This window comes from Echiichthys vipera (genome assembly GCF_963691815.1).
Source record: "Echiichthys vipera genome assembly, chromosome: 3".
In the NCBI taxonomy this organism is placed as follows: Eukaryota; Metazoa; Chordata; class Actinopteri; order Perciformes; family Trachinidae; genus Echiichthys; species Echiichthys vipera.
In genome coordinates this window covers 27110374-27128881 of record NC_139828.1, presented here as the reverse complement: position 1 = coordinate 27128881, position 18508 = coordinate 27110374, and the positions used below count along the sequence as shown (strand labels likewise).

The 18508-nt window shown below is 39.5% G+C and overlaps 1 protein-coding gene across 4 annotated transcripts in view; it reads left to right on the top strand.

The window, feature by feature from the left end:
• lpp (LIM domain containing preferred translocation partner in lipoma) overlaps positions 1-18508 on the top strand; it is a 160099-nt gene that overhangs the window by 15751 nt on the left and 125840 nt on the right. For 3 of the 4 annotated variants that reach the window (XM_083940419.1, XM_083940416.1, XM_083940418.1), the window contains one exon: positions 12872-12917. The gene's annotated coding sequence lies outside the window, so the exon portion shown is untranslated. Of the gene's footprint in view, positions 1-4012; positions 4106-12871; positions 12918-18508 lie in introns of all 4 variants that reach the window. The other variant, XM_083940417.1, reaches the window with a different exon arrangement.

The window sequence follows — 18508 nt, the reverse complement described above, 5'->3', positions numbered from 1 at the left end:
GGAGAGAGCTGATGGAGCGATAGCTGCTAACTTATTGATTTGCTACAAATATTAGCTGCTTTGTTTCAATAATGTTAGTAATAATGTTGCATGCCAGCTGACCTTTCCCTAACATTACAAGAGTACTGTCAGCATCATTGTAGCAGTTATATCCAGATATAGTATTTTCCCCACATTATTATTCCTTGTGAAAAACCTGGTGCCTACTGTACATTATAGAGAATGCAACTTGGAACAGTGACACTTCAGTCAGAGATGTGGCTGTGTTATGGTAGTAGCACTTAATGTAGCCTTGAGATGTTAGTCACAAGCAGAGAACAGGGGCAGTCAACTGAGGTCCGGTATCACTTCTCTCCAACAACTTAAATACGGACGTGCAGCTTACATAGGAAGGGTGCAGCAGGGTATTTTACATGCTACAAAGACTGTGAGTTGCTGATGAGCCTCTTGGACCTCATGTCCCAGACACAAGAGTGAGCCTGACTCTGTATTCAGACTTGAACGTTCCCTTTCATTGTACTTTTACCTGTTAGAAGTTCCCGGAGTTCTGAGTACAAGTGCAGGCAGCTTAACCGACAGTGTCAAGCTTAAGCTTAGGCAGACCAGCGGCTGCTGACTAACATTTGCATTTAGGGAGGGAATGTCGCCACAGAAACTCAATGGTATTTCTCAGCAAAGAGGCAAATACAAGTGCTTTCATTGGTGGGTCATATGATCAATCACCATTGTTTTAACTCACTCTTGGATAGATAGTAACTAAAAAGACTTTAACTGATTGAATAAAAATCTCACAGCCCAAGTGTTTTGGTTGCCTAACCCAACTTTGATTGTAGTGTATTTGGTATAACCACGACCTTCCCCAAACTTTAACTATACTGTAGCCACCATACACAGATTTTGTAGAAAGGGAGAACTTTAAAAATGTTGAACCTATTGTGTGGATGGCAGAATACGCTCTTGTCTGGCAGTAAAGTTGAATTTTTCACAGTTTACTGATACAGGAATAGTATGTATGTACAGAGTGTGTTCAGGTGATGTTTGTGAAAGAGCCACCTCAACAATAAGTCTTTCTCTAGCATGTTATTGTCTATGATGTCAATAAGTTGCTCAGAATGATTAAACTAAATTGGATTCCAAGCAGAATACAGAAACAAACAAAACAAAAGTGAAAAGCCAAGGCTTAACTGAATGGAAGCTGTTTATTTATGAGGCTGTTAAGAGCACTAATGCAGTAAGATTTCGACTTTAAGCACTGCTAATGCTATTGCAAGTATATATAAAGAGGTGGACGGGACTTCCACATACTGCTGGTTTGTCACAGCATAAAGAGAAAAGCTTCTTTGTGTCTCCAAATGTGCATTTGCTTGCACCATTCTCATGTAATGTCTAAATACATAGGAGGTTAAAGGTTATGGCCTGGGTCTTTAGTGAGTTGCCCCAGAATCTGCTTCATTAATGGATTATCCAATTGTATGTGATGTAGCGTGCATTGTGGATCAAGTACAATAGTGCTGCCACTCTGCATTGCCACACAGCCTGTACTCTATACATGGCTGGCTTGTTATTTGAGCTCCCTGCATGAATTTTTTTTAGGTTGGAGGTTTAAGCTGAGGGTGAGAGGGACCTAACGTGTCAGGTTTGAGGTCACTTGTGTTAATATCAGACATATCCAGTACATTAGTTGCATTAATCTCTTAAATCCTTTCACTGTCCCAACTTTCATGTGTTGCAGAAGCATCAAATTAGGAAGAAACAAACAAAGCAAAGCCCTAGATTTGATTTGCCACCTTTCAGGGATTGCATTTGTTATCCCAAAGCTCTTCTCAGTCTGTGCTGGTTTTTGCTTTTATTTATTTTTTTATTTTTCACAATGTTTCTGCTAATGATAAAAGCATTCAAAAGCAAGCCACAGGCTTTTTTCCTCCCACATTTAGTAGCTATATCTCAATGAAAAGCTGTTATTTAAAAGTTTTGGTTTCTATTAATGCCATGAGACAACACTTAGTGTTTACATTGATAGGTTTTGGTATCTGATGGGTGCTTGCTTTTCTCCTCTTGTGGATGTTGCACTGATGAGTGTGTCTGCATGGTGGAGAAAGCATTGTTTTCTTGACAATCCCAGAAAAACAGACAACTTTCTCTCCTGTAAAAGAAGTATCAGTCCCAAAGTACAGACATATTTCCATTGAACCTGTTTCAATAGAATCCAACTGAAATCATATTTTGAGATCATTTCACATGCATACGTACTTTAACTTGTCCATAAGTCCAGGATGTCCATGTCCAGGATCAAAAGTCATCATAGAATAGAATAGCCTTTATTATCATTGTATTGCATACAAAGAAATTAGAGTGCAACACCTTTGGTGCATACAAGACAATATTAAACAGCAATACAAAAAACAATTTAAGGACACTTAAAATTATTAAAAGGTGTATAAAATGTTTTTAATCCTGTGTTACAGGAAAAGAAAGGGATTTTGTTCTAGAAATACTCACATTTTTTTGGGCATTAGATTAATTGATGACTCTAAATTGCCCATAGGTGTGAATGGTTGTCCGTCTCTGTTTGTCTCTATGTGCCCTGTGCTAGACTGGCGTCTTGTCCAGGGTGTACCCCGTCTAACGCCTGATGTCAGCTGGGATCGGCTCCAGCCCCCCGCGACAGGGACAAGCGGTTGAAGATGAACGAATGAATGAATGAATGAATATACCGAGAGATAACTGAATTATCAACACAAGGACACGAGAATTGAACCTGGGAAATATAATCTATGTTTCACTGTGTCTTAAGAGCAAATTAATGATTTCTATATCTCTGCAGCATTTCCTGTCTCTATGGTGAGATCCGCTCCTCCGTAGAGTTTTTTTTTAATGGTAAATGTGATTGAAGCATGGAGATTGTCAAGCTCACAAAATCTCCCCTTTGTGGCACTGTTATCAATGACAGCTGGTCCACCTCAGTAACCATTAACCAATCATGATCTCTGTATTGACTGCAGCACCAGTGGAGGCCTCTGCAGATGCTAATGGTTTTGACAGGAGCACACAGCTCAGTGCAGCCTCTCCGTGGTATGGACTCTGGTCTCTGCATGTGCTCTCTGTAACATGGATGTTCCACACACAGACAAAATCCTAAATTGACAATGATTTTTGTAATGAGATAGAATCTAATGATGCATTAATGTTACAGATTCATTGATTGATTAATTGTATGATTAAAGGTATATATAAGTGAATTAACTGGAAAATGAGTCAGCCAACACAATTAGGTGCCAGGAGCAGACAGACAGAAAGTAGGGGTGGGAATCTCTTGGCACCTCACGATTCGACTCAAGGTGCAAGCACTCGCAAGCACCCTAAAGCACAGGGCACGGTACGGATGGACAGTGTGGGAACGCCCTAATTAGCTGGATTGATATCGGATAAATGAGGCCGATCCAGCATTCTGATTGTCATTTCTTTGTTTATCGCGCGCGCGTGCGTGTGTGTGTGGTTGTGTGTGTTTAAGAGGGTAACATATAGGGGACAGACTGGAAGTAGAGAGATGAATGTGTGTCAATAGTTTACAAAAGAGCAAAAATATAGTCAACACATATAGTGCCCGTTACAAGATGGAGGCCCTGTAAAAACAGGCTCGCCTGCAGTTACATCTTACTGAATCAAATCTTATGGAGTACAACTTTAAAGCTATCCTACCCGCGTTCTATAGTGATAGTTAGTAATTAATTTCGCCTTCTCCGAGTTAGGTGGATGTTTCCAAAAACTAGTTTTAATGCAGAGGGTGTTGCGTGTCCTATTAACTAGTTTTTGAATTAACTGGTGACAGTAAGACAGACTGAACGGGAGCTGTACCTCCTCCGCATTTCCGAGTTTCGCCTTTTGCGTTCCGTCAATAGTTTATCATTTAACATTTAGATAATCAATTTTTGACATTTGTGAATTGATTCAGAATCTTCCACGTTAGCATCGCGATGAATCTAAGAATCGATTTTTTCCCCCATCCCTACAGGAAAGGCTGGACTGTTACAGCAGGAAGACAACACAGGCCTGGTAGGCAGGTGACGGGGTCAGGTGAAACTCAGTGGAGGCAACCTGTGGGCAGGTGAGAAATGACATTCTGCGCCATATTCCAGACAATTTGGGGAGGTAGACACTGAGGCTGCCCGTCTGAAACTGAAGAGGAGACAGGGACATAATGTAGTGGTTGAAATAAATAATACACCTATGAGTATTTACGTCTACAAGAGGTAGAAACAAGAAATCAAACTGGGGCTTTGATAGTCACTCTGCTGCATTCAGCCTGCAGTCCGGTTGTTTTCTTGGTCCAGGTGAAGCTCTCAGGAAAGGTTTGCAGGTCAGGTATAAATCAGAGGAGCCACTTGGTTCCTGTCAAGGGTATTTCCTGCACTCCAGTCTGCCCTCAGGCACATTCCTGTAAGCCCAGTGGTACTGTACCGAGTTCAGAAAAGGAAACATGCACTAATTTAATTCCAACATGCCTTTCACTTTGCTGCGATGCTGAAAAGAAGTGGTTATAAATACACCATAAAACCAAGGGAGAGGGCAAGGTGTTTTCATGGATATGTATTTTTCATTGGTTTGGTCTACCTTTGCAGGCTGTAAACATTAAGGTCCAATCAAACTGTCCATTGTAGGAGCACTTAGAAAGCATGAGTCCACAGAGGAAATGGACGCACTGCTCCTCAGCCTCTGTAGATCGGTATGAGAAAAATGTTTTGGTCAGCTCTTGTAAAAAAAAAAAAAAAAAGCATCATAAGTATTCAAACCCATCACATAAAGCCTATAAAAATAGCTGAATGATCCTGAGTGAAGCATGAAGACAAAGATGAAGGTTAGAACATGAGCGTGAAGCATGCACACTTGTTTTTAGTCTCTTTCATGCCCGTCCATCATAACCTGATAAATAAGGAGCTTTTCAGCGCCTAAATTGCATTTCTTTGACAGATTGTGGGTCTTTAGAAATGTGTTAATGGTCTAATGTACTTGGATGATCACTTGTGTTTGATATAAAATTGCTCTATCTGAATGTTTAATGGCTCTGATAATTTGGCTATTTAGCTCATTGTATTTTTTTCTTTTGTTCTATAAAGTGAAAATAGTAGTAACCTAGGTTATCATAATGGATTTGTCATTGAGTGAAATTGGCTCGTTTTATTTGACTATCAAAAGAATATGACGATGTGACATAAAATCTTTATGAATTACCTATTTAATCTAATGTAAATACAGGAATGAATGGTTAACTAGATGCAGTTGTGTAATGTCACAGCCAACAGTGGAATAGTAGAGAAGTGGTTTTAGTGAATGCGGAGGGATGGATGAAGGACAAAGTAGATCCTGCGTGAGTTGAAATGGACAGGTGCAGGTCCTTTTGGTGTTCTAAAAACAACCAAAGGTTGGTTGTTGTAGTTTTTAACTGATGATTTCATCAGTTTTTACCAGAAGCCATTTCTATCTGCATTAAAAGTGTAACTTTTCTGCGTGTAAAATCCAAACTTGCAGACATGACACACATATTATAGTCAATTCAGCGATCAATGTCCATATATCTGCTTAGAAATAGTGTAAAAAGATCATTCTAACATCAGAACTTGCATGAAAATCATCCTGTTTTCTTTAGTATCAATGAATACAATGAATAAGTCCCATTTTTTTGTGTGGCTGTTATTTTTGTTTGTGAGACACAAATCTGTGATGGTTAAATACGCTAAAGCTGTTGAATTTTTGTTCAATTTAAAATGGTCTTTCATTGGAATTGTATCATGATGAAATCGTATATCGAGATACCATGATACACAGTACCACAAACAGGATCCAGCCCTCTCTCATTGAAGCAAATATTTGCGTCTTACTTAAAAAGGATAAAGATGTAACGGATCCAGGCAGCTATAGGCCCATAGCTCTGCTGGACTCTGGTTTGAAAAATAATCACTAAAGTTTTAGTCAATAGGCTGGGCAAGTACATAACACATATCATCCACCTGAACCAAACAGGATTTATTCCTGCAAACTCTGCACAATTCTTAATATATTATATACCACTTATGGTAAAGGTGATAAGAGTGGCCCTACGTATTTTCAACACTTAAGAGGTTTGGATTTGGTGACACATTCATACAGTGGGTCAAAATATATACATATATATATATATAGCAATCCAAAGTCCTGTGTCCTCAAAAATGGAGATAAATCCAGCCTGTTTTCCTTGCAATGTGGTGTTCGTCAAGGGGACCCCTTATCCCCTTTGTTATTTAACACTGCACTGGAGCCTGCAGCAATTGGCATCAGAGTGAATCCAGACATCAAAGGTGTCCAACTGGGTAGTGTGGAGACTTGTGTGACTCTGTACGCAGACGATCTCCTTGTCCTGCCAACCCGACAGTCTCTAAACCCATCTTACTAGATAAATCTCTATGGGAATATCTCTGTTTACACCATAAATTGGGGAAAGTGTGAATAAATGCCTCCAGTGGAACATTTAGCTAAACACTTTCTTGGAAAACCTGCCTTTTAGAGTGGCGAAGGACTGTTTTACCTATCTTTGATTTAACCTACCCATGAGTCTGAGTCTGCCTAGGTTTCTATATATTTTCTAAAACCAGCCCATATGCTTAGATGCATAATTTTTAAGAAGTTTGATTCTGTTGTATTTCACTTTTATATAGGGTGACAAATCAAACAGGATATCTAACTTACTTACTTACTTAGGCCTTTAAATTCCCATAAGAACGTAAGCCATCGATGGAGCTCTTCCATCCTCTCCCGTCTTGGGCCCTCCGCCCTCCAGGGTTTGCCATGACACCCTTTCTTACCTTATCCTGCTCTGTGGTTCTTCTCCAGGTGGTTCTGCCTCTTTTCCTCCTGCACTGTGGGTAGGCCCGTCGGGATAAGCAATAAATCGATTAATCACATGATAACTTTTAATGAGCTTGGTAACTTTGCCAGCCGTGACAATTTCCATTTTCCCTCGTGTCTCTCGACTGGCTCACAAGAGTTTTCACTCCGGTGCATCAGTTTCTACTGACCCCTCTTAACCCTTGTTGCGTGTTGTGTCGGAGGCAGACCCCTGCCGTTACAATCAGAGTGCAGCACGAGAGCCCCATGAGTAGAGAAACACACTAGTTGAGATTTGGAGTTTTAAAGATGAAATCTGTTTCAAAGCCGACTGTGACAGCTGCTGTGTGGGAACACTTCGGTTTCAAACAGAATGACTGCATGAACCACTTCGCCTGAATGCGTGGTTTGTTTGAAAACAATAGCAACCAAATGCGCCAGTACAACAAACCTGCATCTCCACCTTAAGCTTAACCATCCAATGCATTTTATTTACATCCATTTTATTTATTGTTTCAGTTTTGTGTGATTTTATTTAACTTTTATTGACTCTGACACTGCTGTTTGCATGACATCTTCTACGGCCGCACTCCCACTGATCATTCGTACTGTGCCCAAGCACTCTTCACGGCTAAAGTCTAGTTCGTTTGACCACTGTGAGTACATCTGTACCGCACCCCGGCACGGCACACTTGCCGGACGCTGCCTGGTTGAAAGAGTTGCGCTTTTGTAAAGCACGGATGCACATGTACAGGCACGAGTGTGCGCACCTGTATGAGCACGAGCGCAGGCATTAACGGCGGTTCTAATGTCTATTTATATGCGTCTGTTCTCCGCGACGGACATTTAAAAAGATGCCGTTGGTTCACGGTGGTCTGATGCGGAGTGTTTACTGCAGATTTGGTCAGATGAAATGTTGAAAAACAGTTGGACAAAACTAAATCTCTGAGAGGTGATGACATATAGGCAAGAATGTATGCAGTAATGCAAGTAATGTGAGTACAAGCGGGCCTGGGCCGTGGGGGACAGTGTGAGTGCACCCTAACAGTTAAACTACATGGGGAACGGAGGCTGAGTGTACGTAGGCAGGGTGCAGTAGGGTTTCTTACCTGCTACACAGACTGTCTGTAACGTGTGGCTGCTGCCAGCTTCACTGTGTGCACGTGGCACTTTAACTTAGTTGGTTGTGCAGGTTTGTAAGCTGTTTACAAAGGTCCTAACTGGCAGTTTGACCTGTTAAAGGAATCACTATGTCTGAGCCTAATGTTTTAGACTTTTTGAATTGGAATTTAGTTAACATCCAATCCATATCAGCCCAGTGCAATTAGTCCATATTATTTATTGTTTTTGGTTGTTTTGTTTATTTCTTTTTTTATTTAAAATGTTTTCCAAATCTCATGTTAAATATTCTTTAGAAATAAAAGTTTATTGATTCTTGAGAGGCTTTACTTACTCAAAATGGCAATATTATTGCTTATCTCAATAATTTCTGGGACAGTTAATCGCCAAACAATATCTGTTATCGTGACCCACATGTGGGTTCTGAGTCAGCGCCTGTTTGGTGATTGATTTCTTTCTTCTGAGTGTATAACCTATCCACTTCCGTTTCCGCCCCCGGATTTCCATTTGTATTGGGTCTTGTTTGCTGAGTTCCCACAGGTTGGCATGAGGGATTGGTGTTGGGCCAGAATACTCACAGGAGTCGTCACTCCTGTGCTGGCACTGGTTGGTGGAGGCTGCAGCTTATTGACTGTGGTGGTGGTAATCCTCCAGGTTTCTGAGCTGTAAAGTACAGTATAGTGTTCTTTAAGTTTGACTTGAATATTTGCAGTTCAACCTTCCAAATTTGCATTTTTTCCGATATCTTCAAGTCAGACATTATGTCAAGGAAACGTGCCTACACTCTGAGTCAGACCCCATCATCCATCCCTTTATGGAAATTCTTCTGCTCCCTCCAGACTCCAGGCATTTAGTAGCTAAATTGGTGAACTGCTTTACTACTGCTGTCTCATCTGATCAGATATGAGAGGCTTGGGCCAGAGACCTGGAGTCAGAGATATCACCAGATCTTTTGGAAGAGGCTATATCCAGGTTTCATTGTTGCTTGATGAACTCACGCTATAGGTTGAGCCAGTATAAGGTTTAAGCATAGACTGCACTACTCTAAAACAAAACTGAACCATATTTTCCCATCAGTGTCTGCAGAATATGACAAATGTTGCTCTGCTGAAGGATCACTGGCAAATTTTGTCTGGTTCTGATCCACATTACTCAACTTTCAACAGAAAGTTTAACAGACATTCAACCCCACCATGACCTGGCCATCTTTGGATGCTCTAAAGAAACTCTGGAGCTGCCATATGATATACAGACTGCTCTGCATGGTGGTTGCAAAAACAAGTATTCTCTTGACCTGGAAGTCCACTACCCCACCTTGCGTTGGACATTGGATTAAAGAAATGCTGCATGTCGTACAGATGGAATGACTGCGTTGCATAAACCCAATATGCAATACAGATTTCAAAGAATTTGGGGGCCTTTCCTGGCACAGTGTCATATTATTCCACACACATAAAGGCCCTGGCCCCTTTGGTTGCAAGAGAGAATTTGATGAAAAAGGTATTTCTTTTTCTCTATAATTCCACTTTAAACTGTTATGTTCATCGCGTACTAAATGCATGTATCTGACCAAAATGTCAGAAACAGACTACTTTAAGGGTGGCATGAGGGCCCTCTAGTGGGGTCTGTGCTCAGAGCTCAGTACCATGCGGCTCGATTGGCATTTGCGAGAGAACACCATAATTGGCAGGTCCATTATTGGTGCCCTGTTCTCCTCACAGATGAGAGCAGGTTCACACTGAACACATGTGACAGGTGTGAGAGAGTTGAGTGGTAAACAAACATCATCCAATAACATCATCCAGCATGATGGTTTGGCGGTGGGTCAGTCATGGTCTGGGGAGGCATATCATTAGAGGGTTTCACTGACCTCCATGTCATAGCCAACAGTACCCTGACTGCTGAAATCCTCAGAGTGATTGTCAAACCTTACACTGGTGCAGCGGGCCCTCTGTTCCTCCTGGTGCAGGACAATGCCTGGCCTCATGGCCACAGTGCGTAGGCAGTTCCTGGATGACAAAGGCATTGATGCCATTGACTGGCCCTCTTGTTCCCCTGACCTAAATCCAATTGAACACCAAAAGGACAATACAAATTGGTGCATCCGACGCCACCAAGTACTGCGACAGACTGTCCAGGTGCTCACCGATACCCTTACCCAGGTCTGGAAGGAAATCCCTCAGGACACCATCCGCGACTCATCAGGAGGGCTGAATTTTTGCACTTCTGCTCTGTGCCAATAACAGCCTCCATGCTTGTATGAGAATTAGCAACATTCCGATTCTGCTTTAATTTTTCGGGGGTTGGCTACATTTGGCAACTAAGAAACAAACACAAATCCATGAGCTCCTCTGACCTGTGTTTTCCACACTTTCTGGCCAGATCACCATATTAAACAACTCCTCCTTTACTGGCTACATCCCCATATGTTTTGGCAAAGATCGTACTCACACCCTTATGTTTGTATTTAGATCTGTAGCTCAGAGACCAGAGGTCTAAGATCAATCATGTCCCCCACTTTTCACGGATATATACGGTATATGTATATCAAGAACTTTTTCTGGCTTGTTAAATAATTTTCACTCAGAATTCTGAGCTGGAGAGGAAATTATTGGTTTTATTACATGAACTTCTATGGTTATGTGTGCTCGTCAGTTAATCTGGCTATGGTGGTCAAAGACTGTTGTTTCTTTTAGGAAGGCTCCAGGAGTGAGTGTGTAACTGCATGTGCAAGGAATGGAGTTGCTGAAAAATAACATTAGCTCTCAGTAAATCTATCCTGGGTAAATAAAGGTATAAATAAAATATCCAAACTGCATGGCAATGGTGCTCAATTTAAGTTTATAGCAAGACAAGAAAACAGGAAGTGAGGCATATTTTCTTCAGCCTTAATAAGGTCCCTAGCTAGCTGTTACTTTCTCAGTAAACTTTGTATGGGTAGATGGCACAATAGGTCTGTTATATGTAAACAGCAGAGGTTTGGCCTTGATGGTGGTACCTGGGGGGGCTAATGGCAGTGTTATAGGAGAATAAACAGTTTTCTCTGTTCTGTACCTGTAGAAAATAAATCCTGACAAAGACTGTGGTGACAGTGAGCTCCATGAAGTCGGCACATTGTTTCTGAAAAGGCATGTTGCCTTAGAGTTTAATATCATATTTTCATGATTTGTGAACAACAAATTCAATTCCATTTACTTCTGTGTTGGGGGTAACAGCAGAAGTCAAATTGTCAGATATCTCAACTCGTCAGATAAAACCTATTTTCAAGGTTATATATCACAAAAGAAAAAGTGAGAACATATGTTTATGCTGAATTTCCGATATTTTAACACATTTTATTCATTTACAGATCCATACACAGCAGGGCGAGAGCTAACAATTATCTCTATTATTATTATTTTTATTGTTGTTGTTCAGTATTTAAAATGACAGAAGATGTTGAAAAAATGTCAAATGTCTCGTTTTGTTTGACCAGAGATATTTATATAACAATGAGCTAACTGAGACATCTTGTAGAAGCCAGAAACATTTGGTTAACAAAATTGCTGCAGATTCATTTTCTAAATAGAAAAACAAAAAACGCTTATTGTTCCAGCTCCCGTACTTACTTATTGTTCATGCTGTGGCACAAAAAGATGGTTTAAGAAAAGTATTTACACTTTGTGCTTCGTCTAATTTTTATGTCTTTATATGTGCATAAAGTGCACACATTCACACATTTAACTGATAGTAATAAAAAGGAGGATTCTCCTTCTGAACATTAAGTCTAAACTGTTGGTCGGTGCTCAAAAAACTAAAAGCGCTAATTAAAAGTGGAAAATAAAACCGTTTTAGAAGTAAACAGATTTAAATGACTCAGTAATTGAGACTGAACTCTGAATAGAATCAGAGTGTCAGACTGCATGGCACAGCACCAAAATAGAGCTTGTTCATCAACATCATCTCCCTGGAGGAACGTGTCCCCAGCACCCCGGCTGCTGGTTACTTTTCCTCCGTGCCCGGCTACTCGCTTCTGTGCTTGTGGAAAACCGCGCCTCTGAAAATAGGCAGCATATGCTAGAACAAGGAACGCCACTTCAGGCAATACTTTTTCCTTAACATTAGCACAGTGTAAAGAAACTGAAGAGAAGTTGAAAAAAGACTTAGTTGTCAGTTGCATGTTCTCAAAACATTGTATTATACTTGGGGAAAAAAAAAATAAAAGTGCGAAGGAGGCATGGATAACAATCCCAAACTGGCACCCACCAGTAATTATGATGTGGGTACAAAGAGATTTTTGCCATTCTAGAGGGAGAAGGGGAGAGTAGGTGTATTAATTCCTATTCCTTCCTGCTTCCTCGACTTGGAAGTTCAGAAAAATAGACCCCCCTCCCTCAAAAGAAAAGAAAAAACAACAACTGTCACATTGACTGACGCCAGTCATATGTAGCATCTGTGTTCCCACCACTGCTCCCTATAGTATATACCACTCTGTGGCAATGTGGGAAACTGACACTGTCAATTTATCAGAACAAAAGAATTCCTCAGCAAGAGGAATACACATCTTTGGGCCCTGGAGACAAAAATCATTCCACCCCCACCCTTACCTGTATCTAAACAGAATGTAGGACATTCACAACACCAGAAATAGAAATTTCACTCACAATTATCATTTTTGAATGTATCCCCTGCAGTCAAAAGTTAGCATTTCATTTTAGGAGTTAGAGCTGCACTTTAATGCTAACTTTCTTAAAGTAAACAATTGAATAAGAGGCACGGAGATGAGCAGCGGCTGCATCCAAACACCGGCCAGTTGAAATGAACTGATCCAGATCCGCTCTGCTCTAAACTCTTGTCTCTTGTGAAACTTCGATTTAATTTCAGAGCTGTATAACTATTCTGTGTTTCTTTTCAGGTGTCTGATCCTGTAGTCCTCACCGTTGCTTCGTGTTAATATTTGGGTAAGTACTCAACCTAATTTTCCCTTCTGTTCTACAACAGTACAATACTGTACATTCACAGACCATGAACACTGCTGATATACTCTGCCACTGTGTCTTTAATTTGATTTACTGTATTGTGGACAATAATAATGTAAATTTTACCTTACAAAAGAGCTGTCGCAGTTGTAGTGATGGCAAAAGTAAAAAAAAATCTTTAATTATGTAGTCACATAAATCTCCTCTTTTTCTTTTTTGGGCCATCTCACATGCACATCTCCTAGATTTGGTCAAAGTTTAGTAAATTTATTGTATCACACAAAAATGTCTTTACACCAGATTTCTGGAGAAACAAAATGCTAAAAATCATATATATTTTGTTTTCAATAATGCAATCATTTTTTTTTCATCAATTGTATTCGTTGTTTCTGTGTGAGCGTCTGTGCGGTTCATGCTTGCCAAAATATATGATGTTAACACATTAGTAAGGGTAGTTAATGTCAGGGGTGATCAATAAATAGCAGTTTGTTGCAGTGCCATGCAGACATTAAGCCAGAACGGATTATTTTTTCTTCTAATTCATCAAAGGCTCATGAATCTAAACTATTGTTCGGATTTAAAGATCCATTTTTAATGCCAATGCAACATCACAGCTTAAAAATATTGTAATATTCTTGTCCAGCTCAACCATTTCACTATATTTAACGGGAGATGAGCTATACATTTAATATACACACATGGGCTGTGGGCCTGCACAAGTTTTACCACAGGTTACTGTAATTATGAAAATTAAATAAAGCCCCTCTCCATTGATTAGGCAAAACCATTTTCATTCATTACACAAGGTCAACACATGCACACAGAAGTGAAGGAACACAACCGTACCACTAAGCAGAAGGAACAACACAAGGAAATAAAATGAAGTGACGATAATAGTAAATTCAAAGAAAGAAACGTTTCTGGTCATAATTGTAAATCAGAATGCCTTTATTCAACAATGCGCACTGAAATTTGACTTGGTGATACAGCAAGGCAAAACAAGAAGATTAAAAGTTAAATGGGAAGTTAAAAAGTAAAGTAAAGTTAAATCTAATAATTATATACAGTACATACAAGTGTGTGTGTGTGTGTGTGTGTGTGTGTGTGTGTGTGTGTGTGTGTGTGTGTGTGTGTGTGTGTGTGTGTGTGTGTGTGTGTGTGTGTGTGTGTGTGTGTGTGTGTGTGTGTGTGTGTGTGTGTGTGTGTGTGTGTGTGTGTGTGTGTGTGTGTGTGTGTGTGTGTGTGTGTGTGTGTGTGTGTGTGTGTGTGTGTGTGTGTGTGTGTGTGTGTGCGCAATATATATAGCCACTTTCTAGCACTCACAGGAACATTTCCTGGCCAGTGAGCCGCCTGGTTGTTCATATGATTCATTAAGTCTGTGTTTAGTGTGGGAAAAGCATGCAGGGTAAATGTTATTGTTACATCAAAGAGTGCGATATAGGACAAAAAGTAGGTTAATATGCATATACATACAAACACATTCAGAATTTTACACACACACATACATATATATATATGTATCTATATCCATGCTCATATGTGTTTGTATTTTATTTCTTAATTCATATGATTATATATTTATATTATTTTATGGCATTGTCGTCATTTAGGTATTGAATCCTTACTTTTTAAAAAAATAAGATGTTGACAACCATGTTGATTACAGTCTATGTATTTGCATCATAGAAAGTTCTTCAAAGGGCAGGAGGATGTCCTAACGTCATACAGTAATGTTCACATGACACATTTCATTTATTTGATTAGCCTTGGTTATGAGAAGGGCGAGCCATGTGTTTTAGCCAGGCGGTTGTTGTCGTGGAACAAAGAAACCTTCCTCTAATCAAATAAAGCATGTCCAGTTTGCTCTTTAGTCTTCAGATGGACACGAGCCAGATTTCTGTAGCTCCATTTAAGTGTTCCCGCAGTCCTGCTGAAGTTGCCTCCAGCACAGGAATTGATTTATTATTTAGTGTAGGTTTTAACTCATTGACTCAGTGACTGGCACCACTTCACAACTATGGATGTGTGGTACATTTCCAGGCCCCGTGTGGTGACTTGAGCGCAGGGGCCAAAGCCGAAAATACAGGTCATGTGACGCGTTGTGGTGCACAGAGACACAACAAAAGAAACCATCTGTGAAACAATGGCAAACATGAGCTTTACACACTCAGAAGTCATGATTTGAGTTTAAAATTGTGGAAACCTCAAGAAACGTAAATTAGCTTTGATGTTCAAACACAACTTTGCACTGAAATGGTAAGAAGATCTTGAAATGACACCAGTGTCCGACTTGCTTTAACTCTGTAACATTCCAGGATTTGAATCATCACTATGACGATAGCAGTAAACACTTTTCTCCTTGCTGGTTCTGTCAATGGCACCTGAAATATGGGAAAGACGACTCACATTTGTAGATTTGAAATGAAAAAGACTTATTCAAAAATCAAAAGATCTGCTAATAATGAAATAATTCCTGTAGACCGTATTGCTGCATATTAATAAGCATGCATTGGTGCATTAGTTAAGCTCACAGCGAGTCTTTGTCCTTTTTCTCCTGATTAGCTCTGTCTTTGTTAGCATTATTTCTGATAAGCTGCTGAGAAGTCCCTTAACTGCCAGATCAAAATTGTGTTTGCATGTCCTGATAACACTAATGGTCCTTGCTATAATTGATTTAAGATAAAATGTCATCAGTGCTTGTGTGTTTTTAATTCTAATTACTGTATGTCTGTATCCTGACTTTGAAGTAGCTTTACTTGCACTAGCCATAGAAGAAAATGTAATATACAGTGAATACAGTAAACTGCACAGAACGTACATGCAGACATTGAAATTAGCAACTTTTGTTTAGCAAAGCATGCACAGTGGTTGATTACCAAAATTTGATATTGTTTTTAAACAGATGGCAAGGTGCTCATATGGGAACCTGATCTCTTCTTCACTGAATATGGAAATGTTTAACAGGTGGTCCAAGAAGCTTTCTTCCCCACCATGGCTTCCATTAACACACTTTTATTCTTCTAGTAATAATAAGCTTACTTGTGCCCTGAGATATAGGGCAGACAAAAGCTGTTTCTTTTTTTTATAGGCAAAAACTAGCAAAACTGTGGCCTTGATATGTATTATTAGACACAACCGTCTCAACCAACATCACCGTCATCATAACTCACACTCACCCAGTGTGAGGGAGTGTTACAATCTGATTGATGCCCAAAATTCTGTTTATTAGCCAATGGGTTGATTTTGTGATTGTGCTTTATCCCTTTTTATGTGGCTGTAGGACTACCTTGCACTCATATTTGGATGTGTTCAGACTCTGTATCTCAGCAAGTTGTCTGTTCCACTGTCAACCATAAACTTAGTGGCAGGGTTTGAGCCACCGCGCCTCATTGTAACAATGACCTCCATAGAACATAAAATGCCCCTTCACTGCGACATACTCAACTTTCCTCCTGAGTGCCATTGTACACCTTTAACTTCCATCAGACTTACTAAGCTGAACAGTCATTGTTCTTTTTGTTTATCAATTCGTTTTGTTTGTTGGTCAAAAAACTGTGTTCTCCTTTCCTTTTTTTTTCACAATATTTTTACCAAATACAAACAACACAGTGTTTTTTTTTCCTGCAGCCTGACCATACTTTAGTGCTTATGCGGGTGTGGCTATGCCCGACTAGTGTGTACAGAAATCATTTACAGTAGCATTAGCGTCCCATGCGTTACAGCTACTGACCAGAAGCTTTATGCTACTCAGTTGTAAATAACTGTCTGATCTCTGTTATACTTTCAAACACATAACACCAACATTTCAATTAACTTAATCATGGTCTGTGAAACTATAATGTTAGTTAATAAATGTTAGCTTAGCAGTTAAAGTGGGGACTGACAGCTGTTAACTGGAATAATGTAGATGATATCTGATACTTTTAGCATTGTCAGATGCAACTTACGAGTAGTTTGTTGTTATGAATACAGCTTAAAAGTAAATATAATGCTTCTTTTGAATGCAATCATTGGAATAATGTAAAGGCTTATTTTGACTAGCCTAGTCAGGTATAAAATGTGAACTACAGTCAAATGGTGTAGATGATTGAGGTTATTTTTTAGAATACTGATAAAATAATTGTCAGGTAAACAGAGAAACAAGAGATTAAAGGCATGTACTTTCTCAATCACTGGATTTTTCAACTACATGATTAAATATTTTGTAAATATTATGGATTAAATTTGGAAATGTTGTTGATGTGTCAACAAATCCTGTGTCATATTAATATAATTTTCAGCTCTACTTTCCTGTCATCTCTTTGGAAAATGAAATTATTAACAACACCACAAAGTGCTGGACTTTCTTGGGTGGTTGAAAGAGGTTTTTGTAAGAGTGTTAAGCGGATTTATAAAATACAACATTTATTCAGTGAGGTCCAAAGATTCAATCAGTTATTTGTTATTTTAGCTACTCCAAAACCATTAAGAGACATGTCAGCAAAGAGAAATGTGAGCACTTACAAAGTGAAGACTCAAGCCCAACCCACAAGCTTACTCACCGTGTGCACCATACCTTTGTGTATAAACAGTAACAGTGTGTGCACCCTTTGATTCATGAGCAGTGTGTAACATACTGCAATGAAGGCTTGAATCAAACACATTTTAAGGTCAGATAGTGGAACCCAGAAAAGCCTACCCAGTTGTTTGGTTTTCTCAGTCAGCATCACAGGAGCACAGTAGCACAGAAGTGGACGGATGGAGACCACCTTACATGCCTGGGCTGCAGTGATGGTTTCAATTGAACTTGCCAAGGATTGTTCTCAGACTGTTTGTTTGGATTCCTGGCTCGACAGTTTCTCTGTTTGTTCAGGCCAGTTTCTTGAAGCACACATCAAATCGAAGGATGACTAGCAAGGTTGGCTGCCAGCTGAATTTCAAGAACAGTTGAGTTTCACTGTGGCACTTAAAATGCTTAACTCTTTGTTGGGCTTGAGTAGAGCTGTAGTCAAACCTTTTTTTCTATATTAATTTCAGAATTCAAGGGCTTTATGTAAATGGATAAATCTGCAGTGTTTGCTGGGCTGTCAGGGAAATTATATTATGCCTGTTGTTTGTTATTTTTTAGAAATGTGGTCGTCTTCACTTCCATTCATATCATTCCAACCCAATGCCAGCATACTATATGTAAGGTAAACACCATTTGGATAAACTCAAGTCCTTACTCTGATATATCATATTCCTCACATTTTGTTCTCAACAGCATGTTGGTGTGGAAACAGCTTTCAGGTCTGAAAGAAAAATCCATGTAGAATCTCTTTGTTTGGTTTTTGCTTATATTGCAAAAATGCGTGCTGAGATATTCTTTATTTTTCTCATATAAAGTCAAATTAAAAGTATATGTGATAGGTAATCCTCAACTTTTTGCACTTCTGGTAACCTTGTCTGGAAGTCAGTGGGTTTTTGAATGTTTTTTTTTGGTTTAATGCCTAAATAAGGTCTGTGGTTGTACAAGCATAAAAGATTTTCACGTATTGACTTATGGCATAAAATACTCCCCTTGTGTATTTTAGAGCTCTGTCTTCTACCTTACG